Genomic DNA, 18,490 nt, shown 5'->3' with positions numbered 1-18,490 from the left:
AGACAGAGAGTTTTGAGAAAAATAGATGTTTGTGAAGAACAAATTTGTAGATAAGCAATCATTCACAGATCTGACTTGTTTTATAACCAAGTCTCAACATCCTATATTTTCTGCAAAAAATAATGTACACAATATACGCTATGAAATAGTAATTAATATTTAGGGTTATACCCACTATTATTAATTCACAAATTTTCCACACGCAGTTATATATGCTGGTGACAATAGTGCTTTTTGATGCTTAGAAAATTTGTAATTAATGTGAAACTGGAGTCAGAATATTTGAAACAAATACTAAATGCACCACACTCCCAATTATGCCTATTCCAACACTTCATGCTCCTCGTCATCATTATTTTCATGAAACACCTCCAATTACGAACTGCTGCTACTACTACTACTACTACTACTACTACTACTACTACTACGAATATATAGACACTAAATTATGTTGCCAAATCAAGATAGCAGTTGAGCAGCACAGAGCAACAGAATTATGCATTGTGCTTTTTACCCATGTGGAAACAGATATGCAAGAAATTGGTGAGACAGCTTTTCACTAATGTTCATTCATAAAATGTAGGCCTACAGAGATAGATAAAGCTGGTTCACTATAAGATTAACAGATGTCAGGAGTGTGTGTATATAGTACAGTCTCAAAATTGATAAGTGTGCTTGAGGCCCTTATAGTTCTCAGCACCTGGACTGTTAGAACTACCTGCTGTTTAAAACTGAAAAGTTCATGGTTGCGTAACCTTAAAAACCGATATAGCACTGCATGTACATTAGGTGCCAGCGACAGACTGCGGCGCTCTTCCCCCACCCCCAATCCCCAATTTTTTTCATGGTAAATGTGATATTCTCATGTGTTTCATCATTTCTCATGAGGCACTCTTGAGCTGCTTTATGGTATCCGCTCATTCTACATATTTCTGCCTGCGTCAATACCATACATTCTTTATTTTGTTAAAGATTTCAGGTATTTTACCCGTTTGTTTTTCTTCATTTCTCATATTTCACTCAATTCAAAGCGAATTTTGCTGTCAATTCTCTCTATTGCATGGTCTGCAAGTGTGCGCTATAAAATGCTGAAATGTTATGACCCCTGCTGAAGGTGACCAAAACCTAGGAATATTTTACTTGTACACCATGCTGTGGTTATCCACACAGAAGCAAACTGACTCTGGCCTAAAAATCTGTGATTGAACATTATACTGGTACATCATTGTACCCTCAAAAGAGCCACGCAGTCGCAGCATCCTATCTACACGCAATTGCAGCATCCAATTTACCGTTTTGTGCATTTAAACAATGCACTGCAATTATATCCGATGAAACAACACCCAAAGCCATTTACTGCGAGAAGTATTCTGTCGCAAAGTTATGGCGTAGGAACAATAGCAGTCTTGTCTGATGGATTTGATTTATTTTCCAGGCATGTTTAAGAGTGTATTCATGTTCAGCTATTGCATTTGGGGTCACTTCCCCACTCAGGGCCACAGTAATATGTCGATTCAACAAATTCAGGCCCAACGACATGTTCTTGATTTAAATAAAATTGCAGGTATTGCAACTCTTTTCGCGTTTTTGCTGATCAGCACAACCAGCAGCACAATCACCGTATAATTGCATGGATAGTCGTCTTTTGAAAAATGGCTAGGGTAGAGTTCAGTGTAACCCAAGAACAAAAACCTCGATAGTTGAGATTTCTTTAAAAGTTCATAATCGGTATTAATATGGGAGTGTAGAAGTAACAACTTTACCGAGAAACAGTGCAACAATAATGCATCTCAATTCAGGTGCTGATTGAAGGGAAAGCGGAGAGGGGGGGGGGGGGAGGGGTGTCATGAAACTCCCTCTGTAAAGTAAAGGTGCGACACTAAGTAAGTTGTCATTATTGTATGAAACCATTTTACGTTTTTTACTATGAAAATCCAAGGCATCTATGACACGTGAAATGTGCCTGTGACGGCAAATTATATTTTCGACGTAGGGAGAGACTGATAAATTGTGAACGCTGACCATTCCCACATAAACTCCTGGATCTTCGCATGTCAGGATCTTCATCAGTGGCTAGGGCACATACAGTCATGCTCAATTTACTACCAATCGACTACTAGCCATAGCTACACTGCAAAAAACAAATACTAACAGCAGTCCCAGATACTCAAAGTGTGTTTCTGTCAGCATTTCCGAAGCATCCAGGAGATTGGTTAAAGGCTCTTCTGCATACGATCTCGTTTCACAATCCTCTTGCATGCAGAGCACCCAGAACACCAGCGTTCGTAGAGAAGTATGGAGTTCATACAGCGACATTTTGGCCTAAGGAGCAGATATGGTGCCGTGTAATTCCTTCTTGCCCAAATGCAAAACAAGCCCTCAGCGCAGTTTGTTTTGAGCCCCTAGAGCAATTGTCTGTCTACTGAAACTTCTTCGATGGTTTGCCTACATTGTATAGTCTGGGATCCTGAGTGTGTCCTTTGGACGATGTATTGGTGCATGAAATCTGAGAAAACCACTTTGAGATGTGAAAGTTAATTTTTGACACAAAAAAGTACAAAATTATAATCTTAGGCTGACCTCCTTCCAATTTCCTTTGAGGAAAAGGATCGTATAAAGAACTTTTGGATCCAGTTTAGCACGGAAGAATGCTGCTACAAGTTGGTCGAAATATCAGCATATATTTATTTTACAGTGTGAATCTGATTAAAGCTGTCGTAGATCAAATGCCGCTACTTGAAAACTTAAATGCGATTTGTTCTAATAATGAATTGTTTTTCTTTGAAACTTTGCACGTCTGTTCTTATCTACTTTACTTTGTTGGCAGTCTGTCAGCCATTATCTAAATGAGCAGAATTTGACAGGCGTTCCTCTCTGGTGTTTGATTCGCCTGTTTCTTCTTGAGTCCTGGTGGTACAGTGTATGTGAACGTTTGAGTCATGTGGTGGTTTGTTCCGCAATGAGTGTCACTTTAAACCAGTATTCCTTTCGTCAAATCTGTGTTAGAAAGAAAAAATATTTGTAATCATAGTAATTACAGGCTGCTGTTGTAGTGATACCCAGATTGACAGAAATCCTAGAGTGATTTTTCTCCAACGGTGCTCTTACTAGTTGAAGCACAGGATTAACTTTTGAATAACTGTTTATCTTGGTGTGACCAAGAATAACATAGTAGAGTTGACTACGTATTTGATAAAAATTTAGGATTACAAAACTATTCGCCAGCAATGCACCAACCATGCAAAGGAATCAGCAAATCCTGTTACCCCACTGTGTGCACAAGTTGGCGCTTATTCCGTGCTGTGCATATTGCATGGTGCAGTAACAACTCCTGTACGAACCAAAATGTTTTAGTTGTGATAAAATTATTTCATAGGTACCAATTATGCTACCCTCTTCAAACTACTTTGCAGTGGTTTTACTCTGTGACTGAGGTGTAATGATACTTGCCGACATATTTCCGATTTGTTTTAACTAATACGAGGGTATACTTTTAAGTTTTTACCTAAACGACATTCTTTCATTTCATACAGATGTTTTTACTGTTTCTATAAATATTTGGGCGTTAAATTCACCGGCTTTTGCAGGTCTTCGAACCAACTCTGCAAAAATATATATATATATATATATATATATATATATATATATATATATATATATATAATATAATTTCCCCACAATGTCTGTACCTCAGAGACATGGATTTTTGATGGATTCGACTGCTTCTTAAAGTGATGAAAATCCCTGATCAGGCGTTATTCGTTTGATATAAAGCTAACAAACATAAGTCATAGAGACAAAGTAGGTGAACCCATGCAATGACACAAGGATTCCACATTTCTCTTTGCCAAACTATCAATTGACGAGCCGTGAGCGAGCTGGCATTTTCTTTACGAATAGTGATGTGATTGTTTCGATAATTTGTTGACCACAAGACTGTGCTTGACAGAGAGAACGATAACCGCTCGTACGAATTTTATTCGCGCCCAATAATGAAACAGGTGGTTGAGAGCCTTCCCCTCTGAATATCTGCTACAGTGTATTGTTTAATTTGTCAAAGGTCCAACGCTGACGAACCGAACGACCTCGAATTCCAATAAGAGTCTCCATCGCGACAGCTTCGCCTCTCACATGTTAACTGGCACCTTTTCTTCCGCTGCGATGACGAGCACGGGCAGTATCGATCGATTATTGGTGAAGCATTTTCGTTACGAATACCTCTGGTTTCTCTCTTGTTGACACTAATCTCCTCCTCCTCCTCCTCCTCTTGTTGACGAAGCTGCAAACACAGCCACAGCATCGCAACGGGCTGGCTGAACAGCTGATAATGGTATCTACTCAGCTCGCGCGACCGATGTGTAGCTGTAACAGTTTCCCTCACTAGGATGAAACCCGCTGTTGCAGTCGCCATTTTCGTAATGCGGGCGCGCGGAGGATACGTTAAAAGAGGTTGCATTTTTGTTAAACACAGTTTTGTGAATCTGTTTGCTCTAACGCTTCCTGGATTTCAGACGAGTTCCTGTTTCTTGCTATATTGTCGTTCCACATAAGAAGTCATAATTGTCGGTTGAATCGGTGAGTGATTTTCGAACACTACTATTCCAAAAGGCTGTTGTAATCTGCCTTTGCAGTCAGCTATTGAAGGAATATAGCCAATGTCAGCGTTTCTTTTCTAGTGCCATTGAAAGATTAACATAATTTTGATTTTTTCTACTTTACTCAATTAGTATCCGTGGCGTTGTTCAGGTGGGAATCTCTTCCTCCACAACTCAATTAGCGCACGTGTACAACCGAACAAATAGCTATTCCCAGGAGACGATATGCTACTACCGCTTAACAGCGCCACTAGTGTTGGTAATGGTGTCATCTAGGCGAAGAATAGAGTTCACAAGTTTCTTGAATGTGTCGTATCCAAATGAAATCACTCACAGATTATTAGAATCCGCAGAGTTACCAGGACAGGGGGTGCTAATTACAAAGTCTCATCTGCTGTTGCAAATAGTCACGAGCATTTTCTATGGGATTGGGATAGGGCGATCCTGCGAGAAAATCGAGGTGCAACTGGACGTCTGAGAATTCTTCCAACCAAGAACATTTGTATGCAGCCCTACAGACACAACGTTTTGACTTCTTGGAAGTGTTTCCAGCATACTTACCACGAAGCTGTAGAGGAAAGGGGAACACTTAATCACCGCGACTATTGGAATAATTATCCTGGTTCATGCGTACTCTCCCATTTCACTCAACTCTGTTCCATAACCAACAGTTCAGATCGTTTGCGAACCGCCCAAAAGCTGGTAGTCGAGCCTGGGATCCGACTCTAGACTCTACTGAAGGACCTCCAACAGCTTCCTAGGGCTCCGTCCCAACACCTCCCTGTATCCTGTTCTGTAATACCTTTGGACCTCTCTTGTGGCCCCAAGAAGGTTGCTGATACTATCCTTCTCCCGTCCACACAGAGCAACCTCCCCGTGCTTGCATCACATGTGAAGGTTGCTGTGTGTGGACGGGTTTACTCCTATAACCGAAATATCAGATCTGAAGATGGTTCTAGAGGAACAGAAACCAGTCATATGATAAAACATTTTGCAATCAAGACGGATTATGAGTAACATTGTAAAACCACTGATTGCGGTTATTCCTTCAGACATTATCTATTTTTGTAAAACTTGCAGAACTGTTTCCACTATTTTCGCTGATAGTTAATGCCTGATAGTACCTTGCGAGTACTTTCAAGTTTCTGAGAGTCTTGCGGAAGCGTTTAAACACAGTAGAGTGAGTGTGAACGCGAGAGCTGAGAGATTTCTCTGTTTGCGTGAAGGGAGAGTTGCGATGGAAGAGCGTCGGCCTGCAGCTGTACTTTTAATAACTTTTAGTGATAAAGAAAAAAGTAAACGATCGCGTTCGTGTTGGGTAAGAGACAGGATCAGGCGATATGATTTTGGAGCGTGCAAGAACCTACCTCATTGTAGAGCTTTTGATGGAAAATCCACGACAATATCGAAAATTTCCGACAAAGCTTTGGAGATTGAGGAAATACTACTCTTTAATTAGACCCAAAATTTCTAATCTAGATAGTGATACGCGAAAATTCGTTAGTGTTAAACACAGACTGCTTGTGACATTGTTTCTAGCGTCAGCTACGATTATTTTCTGTAATATTAGGTAAAATAATTCAATTACGATGAAATAACATTACACCAGTTTAGTCTTGATACCCATAGACGTTCAAAAGCCAAATAGGGCGGATATCTGATAAATGAAGTATTTCTGGGCACCTCAGTTAAATTATCGAAAGTCTTTTCTTCAGCACCCGGTATAATAATGATGTAATCAATAAATACCAAGTAATTTAAAATTATAGATACAGCTGTATTGCCTGAAATCAAATGTTAATTTTGCGAGTTCAAAACGAATACTTTCGCACATAACTTCACATGTTTCTCTTAATTAATCTGTGTTGTAAGTGTACTTTGTCGTACACTTGAATTATGGATATTCCGCCAAATGTCTTCAGTAGAGGTGGTACAAACTGTGTAATTTCAGCCAAAAAACTTCATTTCTTATCTCAGTTCCAGTAGGCTAGAACAGTACATTCATAACGCTGGCCATTCCTCGTCCAAACTAATTAAATGCGCAACTTCGCCATGAGTCCACTTCCTGGCAGATTTCTTCTACTTTTTGGCGACACATCGCAGACATTCACTCACAATATGTATCCATCGACAGTACTCGTTTGTAGAGCAACGTATTGCGCTGTTGATGTAACGCAGTCAACAGCGCAGTTTTTCACTCATATTTTCATATGGACGTGGGATCAAGTGTCTTCAGTGATAATTCTTATTATTTTCGTTTGTTAATTCTATACAATGTGTGTGCGATATTTTATGTCATTTGCTGTGTGGCATTGTTTAAATTCACAATTTTCGAAACAGCTCAAGCTGTTCATTTAGGAGGTAAAACGGACGATTTCTTCGCTGAAAAACATGTCGTGGGCACACATTATGGCTCAAAAAATGCAGTTCGTGAGACTTCTATTTAATGTGCGTGAGTGCGGCAAACTATATTACCAAGACGTCGTAGTGTAAAAACTGTGATACGCGACACAAATCTGGGACGCAATTTGGCCGTTCAGCACTCTCCGAGTACTCTCAGCACTCCCGATAACGCCGGTATATTTAATAATCCCTAGAAAAGAATGGCCCTGACTAACAATAATCTATACTTTTCATGAATCACTTACCTCACAAAAATCTTTGTTACTCTAACTACTGCAATACAGCGAGCGCCGATACTGCCAGCTAAATGAAAGGTTCTAACTACATCCATCTTTACAAATGTCCTTTTTCCGGCGGATACACCTCGAGATCGTCCGTTTATAGTGACACCTCAAAACTCTGCCATTTCTGTTCCCACTTCCACCACCACTGCTGCTGGTGGCTCACCTCTAGCTGCTCAGCACTACAATAGTGAATATTCCAACTATGCCAACCAGCCACGGGTGGAGTCTGTGATTTTCATACAGAGCGCTACGTGGCGTTACCAACATAAAAACCTAAACAGCCTACTTACACTTATACAGGTACATCTACATCTACACTCCGCAAGCCACCTGACGGTGTGTGGTGGAGTGTACTCTGAGTATCTATCGGTTCTCCCTTCTATACCAGTCTCACATTGTTCGTGGAAAGAAGGATTGTCGGTATGATTCTGTGTGGGCTCTAATCTCTGATTTTATCCTCATGGTCTCTTCGCGAGATATACGTAGGAGGGAGCAGTATACTGCTTGACTATTCGGTGAAGGTATGTTCTCGAAACTTTAACAAAAGCCCGAACCGAGCTACTGAGCGTCTCTCCTGCAGAGTCTTCACTGGAGTTTATCTATCATCTCCGTAACGCTTTCGCGATTACTAAATGATCCTGTAACGTAGCGCGCTGCTCTCCGTTGGATCTTCTCTATCTCTTCTATCAACCCTATCTGGTACGGATAGCACACTGCTGAGCAGTATTCAAGCAGTGGGCGAACAAGCGTACTGTAACCTACTTCCTTTGTTTTCGGATTGCATTTCCTTAGGTTTCTTCCAATGAATCTCAGTCTGGTATCTGCTTTACCGACGATCAACCTTATATGATCATTCCATTTTAAATCACTCCTAATGCGTACTCCCAGATAATTTATGGGATTAACTGCTTCCAGTTGCTGACCTGCTATTTTGTAGCTAAATGATAAGGGATCTATCTTTCTATGTATTCGCAACACATTACACTTGTCTACATTGAGATTCAATTGTTAGATAACAAGAGAAAAAAACGTTCAGTAGAGTTTTTCAGGGATTTAAAACTGGTAGACAGGAGCGCCTGCGATGGTATACTCGATGAGGAACTTGGGTGCACGAATGGCAAAACGTCATTTTCTCGAATGAATCCAGGTTCTGTTAACAGTATCATAATGGTCGCATCCGTGTTTGGCGACATCGCGGTGGAACGCATATTGGAAGCGTGTATTCAATCATCGCCATACTGGCGTATCACCCGCCGTGATGGTATGAGGTGCCATTGGTTACATGTCTCGGTCACCTCTTGTTCGCATTGACGGCACTTTGAACAGTGGACGTTACATTTCAGATGTGTTACGACCCGTGGCTCTACCCTTCATTCGATCCCTGCGAAATTCTACATTTCAGCAGGATAATGCACGACCGCATGTTGCAGGTCATGTACGGGCCTCTCTGGATACAGAAAATGTTCTGCTGCTGCCCTGGCCAGCACATTCTCCAGATCTCTCACCAACTGGAGACGTCTGGTCAATTGTGGCCTAGCAAATGGCTCGTCACAATACGCCAGTCACTACTCTTGATGAACTGTGGTATCGTGTTGAAGCTGCATGGGCAGCTGTACCTGTACACGTCTCCAAGCTCTGTTTGACTCAATGCCCAGGCGTACCAAGGCCGTTATTGCGGCCAGAGGTGGTTGTTGTGGGTACTGATTTCTCAGAATCTATGCACCCAGATTACGTGAAAATGTAACCACATGACAGTTCTAGTAGAATATATGTGTCCAATGAATACCCGTTTATTATCTGCATTTCTTCTTGGTGAAGCAATTTTAATGACGAGTAGTGTATTTACTCGTTTCGGATGTACTACAGGTGGACAACCCTTTTATCTCCAGAATTAAATATATGTTGATGCCGGGCGGGAATTGAAGCACCGACCTCTGGAATACGAGTACAGTGTCTTAACACTCCTCTCGGACTTTTTTTGTGGTTGTATTTCCCATCATTCGTAAGTTTCTGTAGCTCTTTGTAGTGGTCCTCTACCTCTTCATCATAATAAGAGCACGTTGGTGCATGTACCTCAGTGGTTTACATGGAGTTTCTTTTTTTTAATATTTATTCAATCTGTTATGTTTCGAGTATACGTGAAATAGTTTTCTTGTGTATCATACAGCCTACTAGTAGAACACAAGTTCTGATGTTTATTCGAACTGACATTATATAGTTACAAATGTGATAAAGACTGTATCCCATTTGGTAATATGGTAATATATAACTCCCCCCTTTTCTAAATTCACTAACTTAACCTCGGCTTCTAATGTTCTGCAATTTGCTGCCCTAAATTAAAAAAGTAGCACAAGAACCTGGGTTTATAAGACTCATGTTATGACTGTTTAACTAAACTTCGTGTACGGGAAAGAACGGGCTTTCGGCCTAAATCATTGCCTAGTGCGCACAATCCATTGCTCTCTATACTGTGTCACTCGAACCGTGACACCACTGTCCCATGAACTAGCGTGGGGCAGAAGGATACTAATGCTACGCTCACCTGATGGGACCCGAGGAGTTGGGCGAAACACGTGCATAGTGCTTTTTAAACATCGACATAGCTATATTCACAAGCAGCATCATACCAGGCCCGAGTGCCTCTAAATCTTTGGAATCAACACGAGCATTCCACTTGGCCCGTCCGTACATGGAGGGACGAAAATGGTATGTAACGGGAAGGTGATCTAAATCCGTAACTGGTTGCAACTGGCTGTTCCACACACTACACAACTGTTGAAATGAAGAACTGCAGTTGCCGGTCGCAAGCATGGGGTGGGAGAGGGGGAGTACTACTTGCTGCACCTCGTATGTCGAGTACAGATAGAAGTTGGGAGAACGACATAAAATTCATCGCTTTCTATGGACGACTAAACAACGTTACAGTGATCTGACAGATATGACTTCTTCCGCCATAACACAGTGTTTTTATTTTTAAAACCCAGAGGTCTTGAGATTTATATACGCTACGCCGAATAAGTGGTTTAGCACACTTTGTGTGAACAGCATTGTGTTTACACATATTAGAAATTGTGGCTTTCTGTCGTGTTCCCATCGTTATCGCTGTTTGTTTGCACGTTACAATTTATTACGATGGTGCATAAGTTCGTTGTGTTTAGTCATCAAAAATATATTCTTCTCACTATTTACAGACCTGGTGAACGAGGTAGGTGCGGAAGGACTTCTGAACCCAAATCCTGTATAGTGTTTTTGTCAGTGTAGGAGAATGCGGGCGGGCTTTTAGTGTACTAGTATAAAAAAAATGGCTCTGAGCACTATGGGACTCAACTGCTGTGGTCATTAGTCCCCTAGAACTTAGAACTACTTAAACCTAACTAACCTAAGGACATCACACACATCCATGCCCGAGGCAGGATTCGAACCTGCGACCGTAAGCAGTCGCACGGTTCCGGACTGCGCGCCTAGAACCGCGAGACCACCGCGGCCGGCAGTTTACTAGTATCACTTCACACTGTCTTCCAGGGTGTTGTTCTTGGAATGCGTGCGCAAGACGTCTCAGTTGTTGACAATAAATGCCAGCAATGCTGGTCAGACTTCGGGAAACAAGTTTGTAATGCCCTACGCCGTCGCTGTTCCATCAGATGCATAACATTATCTTTCGCGGATGCGCGCTGGTCTTTTTTGTACGGGGAGTTGCTGCCTTTTTTGGACTCAACCATTCCTCTCCTTTCCTTGGCATGAAGACCCAATTTCTCGTCACCCGCCAGTAACGATACATGATAGGAATGGTCGGTGTTGTTGTCGAGCCAATTGACGACGAGCAAGCAGAGATGCACATATGGCCATCCGCTGATTTTACCCATACACTCGATTTTTTAACCTTGCCCATTGCATGTAAATGCCACAGAATGGTGGAGTGATAACAGTTCATCAAATTTGCCAGTTCTCGAGTACACTGACGTCGATCATTGTCGATTAATGCGTTTGAACAATCATCAAATCTCGAAGGTCTTCTTGAACGTGGAGTCACTAATGCCAAAATAACCACTTTCTTGCCGTGCTCTGCCCAGTACTTTATCTCCTGCGTTAATGTTTCTGGCTGTCCCCGCTGATGACACCTCTCTATTGAATTGAAATAGAATAATATGTCGGAAATGTTCAGATTTCTCCACTGGGCACTCGGCATTTTCTAACTCCACAGCTCTACTCACCATCTCCAAATGATAAAATAACAACGTGTAAACTCAAATAGCAACAGTAAGTTTCAAATAAAAAATGACAGTCGATAAATAAACCCATAGCAACAGGAGTTCCAACATGCACATGCAAAACAAAGACGAAACGAACTTATGTACCAACCTAATAATATTACGGAACGACGCAGGGGCTGGAAGCCAAAAGAATACTCCCGGCATGACTTGTTTATGCATTTGCTGTCATTTGCGTACAGGTAATTTTATTTTAAACAATAGATTAACTGTACCCTAAGCACTCGCCATATCGACTTCTCGGTTCACACGACGCCTGTCTGTCAAATCCCTCTTGCAATAGCATGGCATATTGTAATAACCCGGGCGCGGTGGTCTAGCGGTTCTAGGCGCTCAGTCCGGAACCGCGCGACTGCTACGGTCGCAGGTTCGAATCCTGCCTCGGGCATGGATGTGTGTGATGTCCTTAGGTTAGTTAGGTTTAAGTAGTTCTAAGTTCTAGGGGACTGATGACTACAGCTGTTAAATCCGATAGTGCTCAGAGCCATTTTTTTATTGTAATAAGTGGGATGTTTTCCACTTCCCGGACAAAGCTGATGTCCACAACCTGCTCGTTCATTTACAGCTTAAAGCAATACAGCGATGTATTCGAGACACGACCGCCTCTTATCACTTGGCAATCGCGGATGCCGAGTCGCTGGCAACTGGTTGGTATCGCATTGCAGCCGATTTGCTGAGAGTCACTCTGAAGTTGCACCGTCTGCGGAGCCCTGTTTAACCACATTAGAAGTGATTCGCAAGCGACCTTTAAACAACTCGCGTAGGCAACGGGATTCATTAGAGTCGTTCCGTGTGCGCAGGGCCTTACTGATCACGTGGTAGCAGGGCCCTCGAGGCAGAATTGTAATTTATAGCCTGGCGGTACAGAGCGCCGCAGTACAGATTCGCTACGGACAGGAGCTGCTATGAGCCCTTGTTGGCGGATTTGACTTGGGTGTGGTAGATCCATCGTACCGCGGCACAGGCGCAAGCTGCTACTGAGGGTTCGGCGGCTTCCACAGAATGACAACTGAAGCAGCAACAGCAGCCGCTATGTTGGCTTTGCGGCGTCCCTTGCCGCTGTGAGCTCCGATCGTCTGTTGCGGAATAACCCGCACAGCCCGCGTTCTGTCTGGCCAGGCGTTTAAGCGGCCACACATGCTCAATATTTATTGGGCAAAAATATTGTGCAATATATTTCTCGAAAGTGCGAGGCCAAGAATGTAACAATCGTAGTGCGCAATATTTATGCCTGAGACACGTAAGTTTAGAAAGAACTTGCCTTCGTTGCGAACTCGTGCTCGACGATGTGGAAATCGGGTGTATTGGGAGTGAATGCTTGTGTTGCAAAACGTAAACAGAGTAATAAGTCTGAAAAGCTTCCATAGAACATATCAATGGATCAGGGGCTCATTCACTGCAGAATATATGCGGAAACCAAAACAACAAGTAATGACAAATTCGACAAGTTAACTGTGTAATTTATAGAGTACATGAGCTGTTTTCTGTATGTTTTTCTATTGTAACAACTGTTGCAATCGAAACAGAACAGTTATTTATCGATTCTGAGTGAAAGCTTACATGATATGTCAGTGGTGTGACAAATGTTCCAAGAAATAAAAGTATGCTCACTCGACAGGCGATCTGATCTTATTTGTCAATTCTGAAACCCGCCGCAAGTAAAATAAACATTTCTGCTTATTGTTGTTACCATGAGCGTCAGTTTTCTTTGCTACTGTGGAAGAAGAGGTACTGTGGCTGGTGTTTCCTAAACAGCCAGTGATTTAATGTCTCAAAGTACCGCAAGATGCTTCAATCAATATACATCCTCTAGCACACTGATATTTTTGTCTTTTCCTTTTTTCAGTTCTTTGCAAAAATTCTTTCGGAGTGAACTCTCGATCCCGACAGGAGCTGCCTTTTATTGTGCAATACCACCCTTGCACGTTACCATGTGATATTCAATGCATCCAATTATAGAAAGTTGCAGACATACCCAAAATCTGTGCAAAGTCAGAAGGTGAACAATCTTCTCTAACGAACATTAAAATGACAACGCCAGAAAGGATAGTACATAACGAACTTTTACTTATTGTACGTAATGAACCGAATCTGGCAGAAAAAACACAACCTAAGTAAAAAAAAGGTTCTGGTTGACATGACACATCGTGGGACACCAGGAGACATTAAGGATCAGCCAATTTCGTAATTGAGGGAAGTTCAAATGGCTCTGAGCACTACGGGACTCAACTGCTGTGGTCATCAGTCCCCTAGAACTTAGAACTACTTAAACCTAACTAACCTAAGGACATCACATACAGCCATGCCCGAGGCTGGATTCGAACCTGCGACCTTAGCAGTCTCACGGTTCCGGAGTGCGCGCCTAGAAAATTGAGGGAAGTATTTCTGAGGGGATGCGAACTGCAGACGGAAACCAAGGCTTGAATGTAGTAAGCATGTTCAACTGGGTTTAGGTTGCAGTAGTTATGCAGAGATAAAGATACTGTACGATCCGCATCATAAGGAGTTTTTGGACTGAAAGCAATCCATAAACAGTAGAAGAATACACGATAAAATTTGTATACAGGCCTCCTGCCCACCTTGTATACCAGTCAGATTCCTCTCAGAGTATGCTGATAAAATAGCTCCTTATTTAGCAATTATATACAACCGCTCGCTCACAGAAAGATCCGTACCTAAAGACTGTAAAATTGCTCGAGTCACACCAATACTCAAAAAGGGAAATAGGAGTAATCCGCCGAATTGCAGGCCCATATCACTAACGTCTAATTGCAGCAGGATTTTGGAACGTATACTGTATTCGAACATTATGAAGTACTTCAAAGAAAACGAATTATTGACACATAGCAAGGATTCAGAAAATATAGTTCTTGCGAAATACAACTAGCTCTTCATACTCATGAGGTAATGAGTGCTATCGACAGGGGATGTGAAATTGATTCAATATATTTTGATTTCCAGAAGGCTTCCGACGCCGTTCCTCACAAGCGTCTTCTCTAACCAGACTGCGTGCCTATGGAATACCGCCTCAGTTGTGCGATGGATTCGTGATTTCCTGTCAGAAAGGTCACAGTTCGTAGTAATACAAGGAAAGTCATCGAGTAAAACAGAAGTAAATCCGGTGTTCCCCAAGGAAGTGGAAGTGTTATAGGCCCTCTATTGTCCTTGATATATTTACGAATTAGGAGAGCCCTCTTAGATTGTTTGCGAATGATGCTGTCATTTACCGTCTTGTAAAGTCATCAGATGACTAAAACATACTGCAAAATGGTTTAAATATCTGTATGGTGCGAAAAGTGACAGATGACCCTGAATAAAGAAAAGTGTGAAGTTATTCACATGAGTACTAAAAGAAATCCGCTAAATTACAAATACATGGTAAGTCACACAAATCTGAAGGCTGCAAATTCTACTAAATACTTAGGGATTAAAATTATAAATAACCTAAATTCGAACGATCACATAGATAATGTTTTGGGTAGAGCCAACCAAAGATTGCGATTCATTGGCAGAACACTTAGAAGGGGCAACAGGTTTTACTAAAGAGACTGCTTACACCACGCTTGTCCGCCTTAATCTGGAGTACTGCTGTGCGGTGTGGGATCCGCAGCAGGTGGGACTGACGGATGACATTGGAAAAAGTTCAAAGAAGGGCAGCTCGTTTTGTATTATCACGAAGTAGGGGAGATAGTGCCACAGACATGATAAGTGAATTGGAGTGGCCATCATTAAAGCAACGGGATCTTATCATGAAATTTCAGCCACCAATTTTCTCATCCGATTGCGAAAACATTGTTGGCACCCACCTACATAGGGAGAAATGATCATCACGATAAAATTGAGAGAAATCGGGGCTCGCACAGACAAAATTAAGTACTCGTTTCTCCCGCGCGCCCTTCAAAAGTGGAACGGTAGAGAGACAGTCTGAAGGAGGTTCATTGAACCCTCTGCCAGGCGCTTACAGTGAATAGCAGAGTAACCACGTAGATGAAGAAAATGTAGTACATGGAACTGCCACCCTTGACAGCAACTATGGCTAACCTGGCAGTGTATCGAGTCGAACTGAGCTTGGGCGTCAGATAGAGGTACGTCATTGGATGCAGCGAGGCAGGTGCTTTGCCCGTATAACGATGACGAATGCAGACCGACCCAGTACTTCTCCACACACAGATGCTGTACGCCGAACCGGGACTCGCCTGAGAGGACCACGTGCTGCCACTCACGAGCACACAGTATGTGCCAAGTATCATCGGTGGCCGCACTGCTGCCTGCTTGCCTCTCGTTGCCGCCGTGCTGGCAGTCCGTGGTGCATCCGTTTTTCGACATGTTTGATGCGACCCGCCGCGAATTCCTCTCCTGTGTCAATCTCCGACATATTAGTAGCAGTTGCAACCTAGGTCCTCAATTATTTGGTGGATGAATTCCAATCTCCGTCTTTCTCTACAGTTTCCATCCTCTACAGCTCGCTTTATTCCAGTGGAAGGTATTCCCTGAGAACTTAACACAGTGTATCATCCTTCTTTTCATCATCAGTTTTCCCTACATTCCTTATCTCCTGATTCTCAGAGAATCAATATTCTTCTATAGTACCACATCTCAAATGCTTCGTTTATCAGCGAAAGACTACATGCCGGTCTTACACCCTTCTTAATTCAAGCGCTTCGTTCTTGGGCTTCCTTACTGTTCGCTCATGGCTCTTGTATAAATTGTATATTAACTCTTCTTCCCCTGAACCTTATCCCTGTTTTTCTAAGAATTTCGAACATCTAACATTTGACAAGGTCTAACTCTCTTTCCTGGTCGACAATCCTACATGGCCAAATGAACAATTTATGCCTGCCCTCTCAGGCGCCATCCGTGTAGAGACCCTGCATGGCGTTATGGCCGCCCAGATCCCATCGATTCCACATTCTAAAGACAGTCACGCGATCCCGATCAACGCGAGCAGCAAAATCGCAGAACGATAAACAACAGTATCGGTAGGCCACCATCCCACCGCTGACGAATTTATGCTGTTAGACTCCCCACTCCCCTTCTTACAAGGAGTGTAACACGATCTGCTAGCAAACAAACAAGCAATGTTCAAATGCGATTCCCGAAAGTGGAACTCGTTGCCTCCGCGTGTTGCAGTTTTAATGGGCAGTAATGTATCTACGTTTGTTGCCCATAAATCAATACCTAATGATGATAATACCACTGTAGATGTATGAAACCGGAATTTGGTTGCAATAATTACACGTGTATTGTTTGAAACTGATAAACAATATTTTTATTCAAAATAATCTCCATTGCTATTTATACATTTGTCCCGTCTCTCCGACAGGCAAGCCACGCCAAAAAAACAGTTCTTAATTTGAAACCAGTCAGCGAGCGATTTTCGTACATTTTCATACGAATTGAAGCGTTGTTCAGCGAGGGCGTATTCCAGTGTTTTAAACAGAAGATAATCGGACAGAACAAAGTCTAGAGAGTAAGCAGCATGCCTTAGTATTTCCCAAATAAACGCCTCGATCGTTTCCCTGACCCGTGTTTTGCTTTTGCCTGATCCGTGTTTTGCTGTGTGTGATGGGCCGTTATCATGGAGCAATATGACTTTGTGTTGCCTTTTTACGTATTCCGGTCGTTTTTTCACATAATGCTTTCACCAAGGTTTAGCAGCTCATAAAAGATGACACCCTTCTGGTCCTCTCAAACACAGAGCGGTCTTCTTTCCAAAGCGATTTGGTCTTGAAGTGGATATCGATTGTTTGCTTGGATTCACCCTTGATTTACGACACTTAGTATTCTCAAAATATATCCATTTTTGATCACCTGTCACTATTCGACTCTTTTTTTTCTATCTAGCAAGATGTATTTCATAAGTGGTCTGTCTTTCATTCAGTTCATGCGGAACCCATTTTCCCCACTTTTTGCACCTTTCCCATAGCTTTCAACCGAGGAGAAACGGCTTTCTGAGTCACATTCAATTGTTCCGCGAGTTCCTGTTGTGTGGGTATCATCTTCATTCATTAAGACCTGCAATTCGCTGTCTTGGAGCGTTTTCGGTGACTCCCTGCGCTCGTCACATCTCACGTCAAAATCCACATTTGAATTTTTTGAACCACTCGAAACACTGTTTTCCCAAGAGCATGTTCCCCAAAGGCTTCTATAAACATTCGAAGCTGATAACAGAAAACCCATATTGTCCGCAAATCGTACTTCGTAGGCACAAAACTCGACATGTTTACGGGTTTGAACAGATACTGATGTGTGGAGTTGGGTTACTTCAAAGTAGCAGTGTCGACATTCGTCGTAAGCCGTTCCAGGCAGCAGATGGCGCTGCAGGCGCAGTCTCACGGGCTCTACACTGACAGCTAGCACCATCTGTAGGGAAATTCCGGTTGTATCTACAGCCAAATGATTACTCTACAATCCACAATTAAGCGCTTGGCAGTGGGTTCATCAAACCATCTTCAAGTTATTTCTTTACCGTTCCACTCTCGAAAAGCGCGCAGGAAAAGTGAACCCCCCCCCTGTGGGTTCGCGGTTAAGACTAGGCCCACGGTATTCCTGCCTGTCGTAACCACAGGGTAATTTTTCTGCATAAGCTGTGTGTATCGTTAGAGTATTGAAGGATTCCACCGTATAGTTAAATACTGAAGCCACTGAAGATATTACTTACAGTCAGTCGTCTGGCAATCTCTTAGCTCCTTCCTTATCCGAATCCGAGGGATACATGTCAGTTCTGGAAGTGTCCATCCCTCCACATTGCATGAACATGTGTATGCTCAAGCAACTCAGCCCTTTGCAACTGTCTCAAGTGTATTATGAGGGACCCAGTCATCCTCGCCCTTAGAGAGGTGTCAGTGAGGTACTTTCTCATGTCCTGCAACATTGGATGTGTATAGTCAGATGTGTTCAGTTGGAGCAGCCAATATTAGGCCAGCACAACAAGTGCCAG

General features: G+C 42.5%; 1 protein-coding gene across 2 annotated transcripts in view; it reads left to right on the top strand.

Annotated features, from left to right (window-relative positions):
- LOC126334616 (protein Gawky) overlaps window positions 1-18,490 on the top strand; it is a 339,985-nt gene that overhangs the window by 18,660 nt on the left and 302,835 nt on the right. The gene's annotated exons all lie outside the window — the stretch shown is intronic.

Source organism: Schistocerca gregaria, chromosome 2, assembly GCF_023897955.1.
Source record: "Schistocerca gregaria isolate iqSchGreg1 chromosome 2, iqSchGreg1.2, whole genome shotgun sequence".
NCBI lineage: Eukaryota > Metazoa > Arthropoda > Insecta > Orthoptera > Acrididae > Schistocerca > Schistocerca gregaria.
This window is presented reverse-complemented; position numbering and strand designations above follow the sequence as displayed.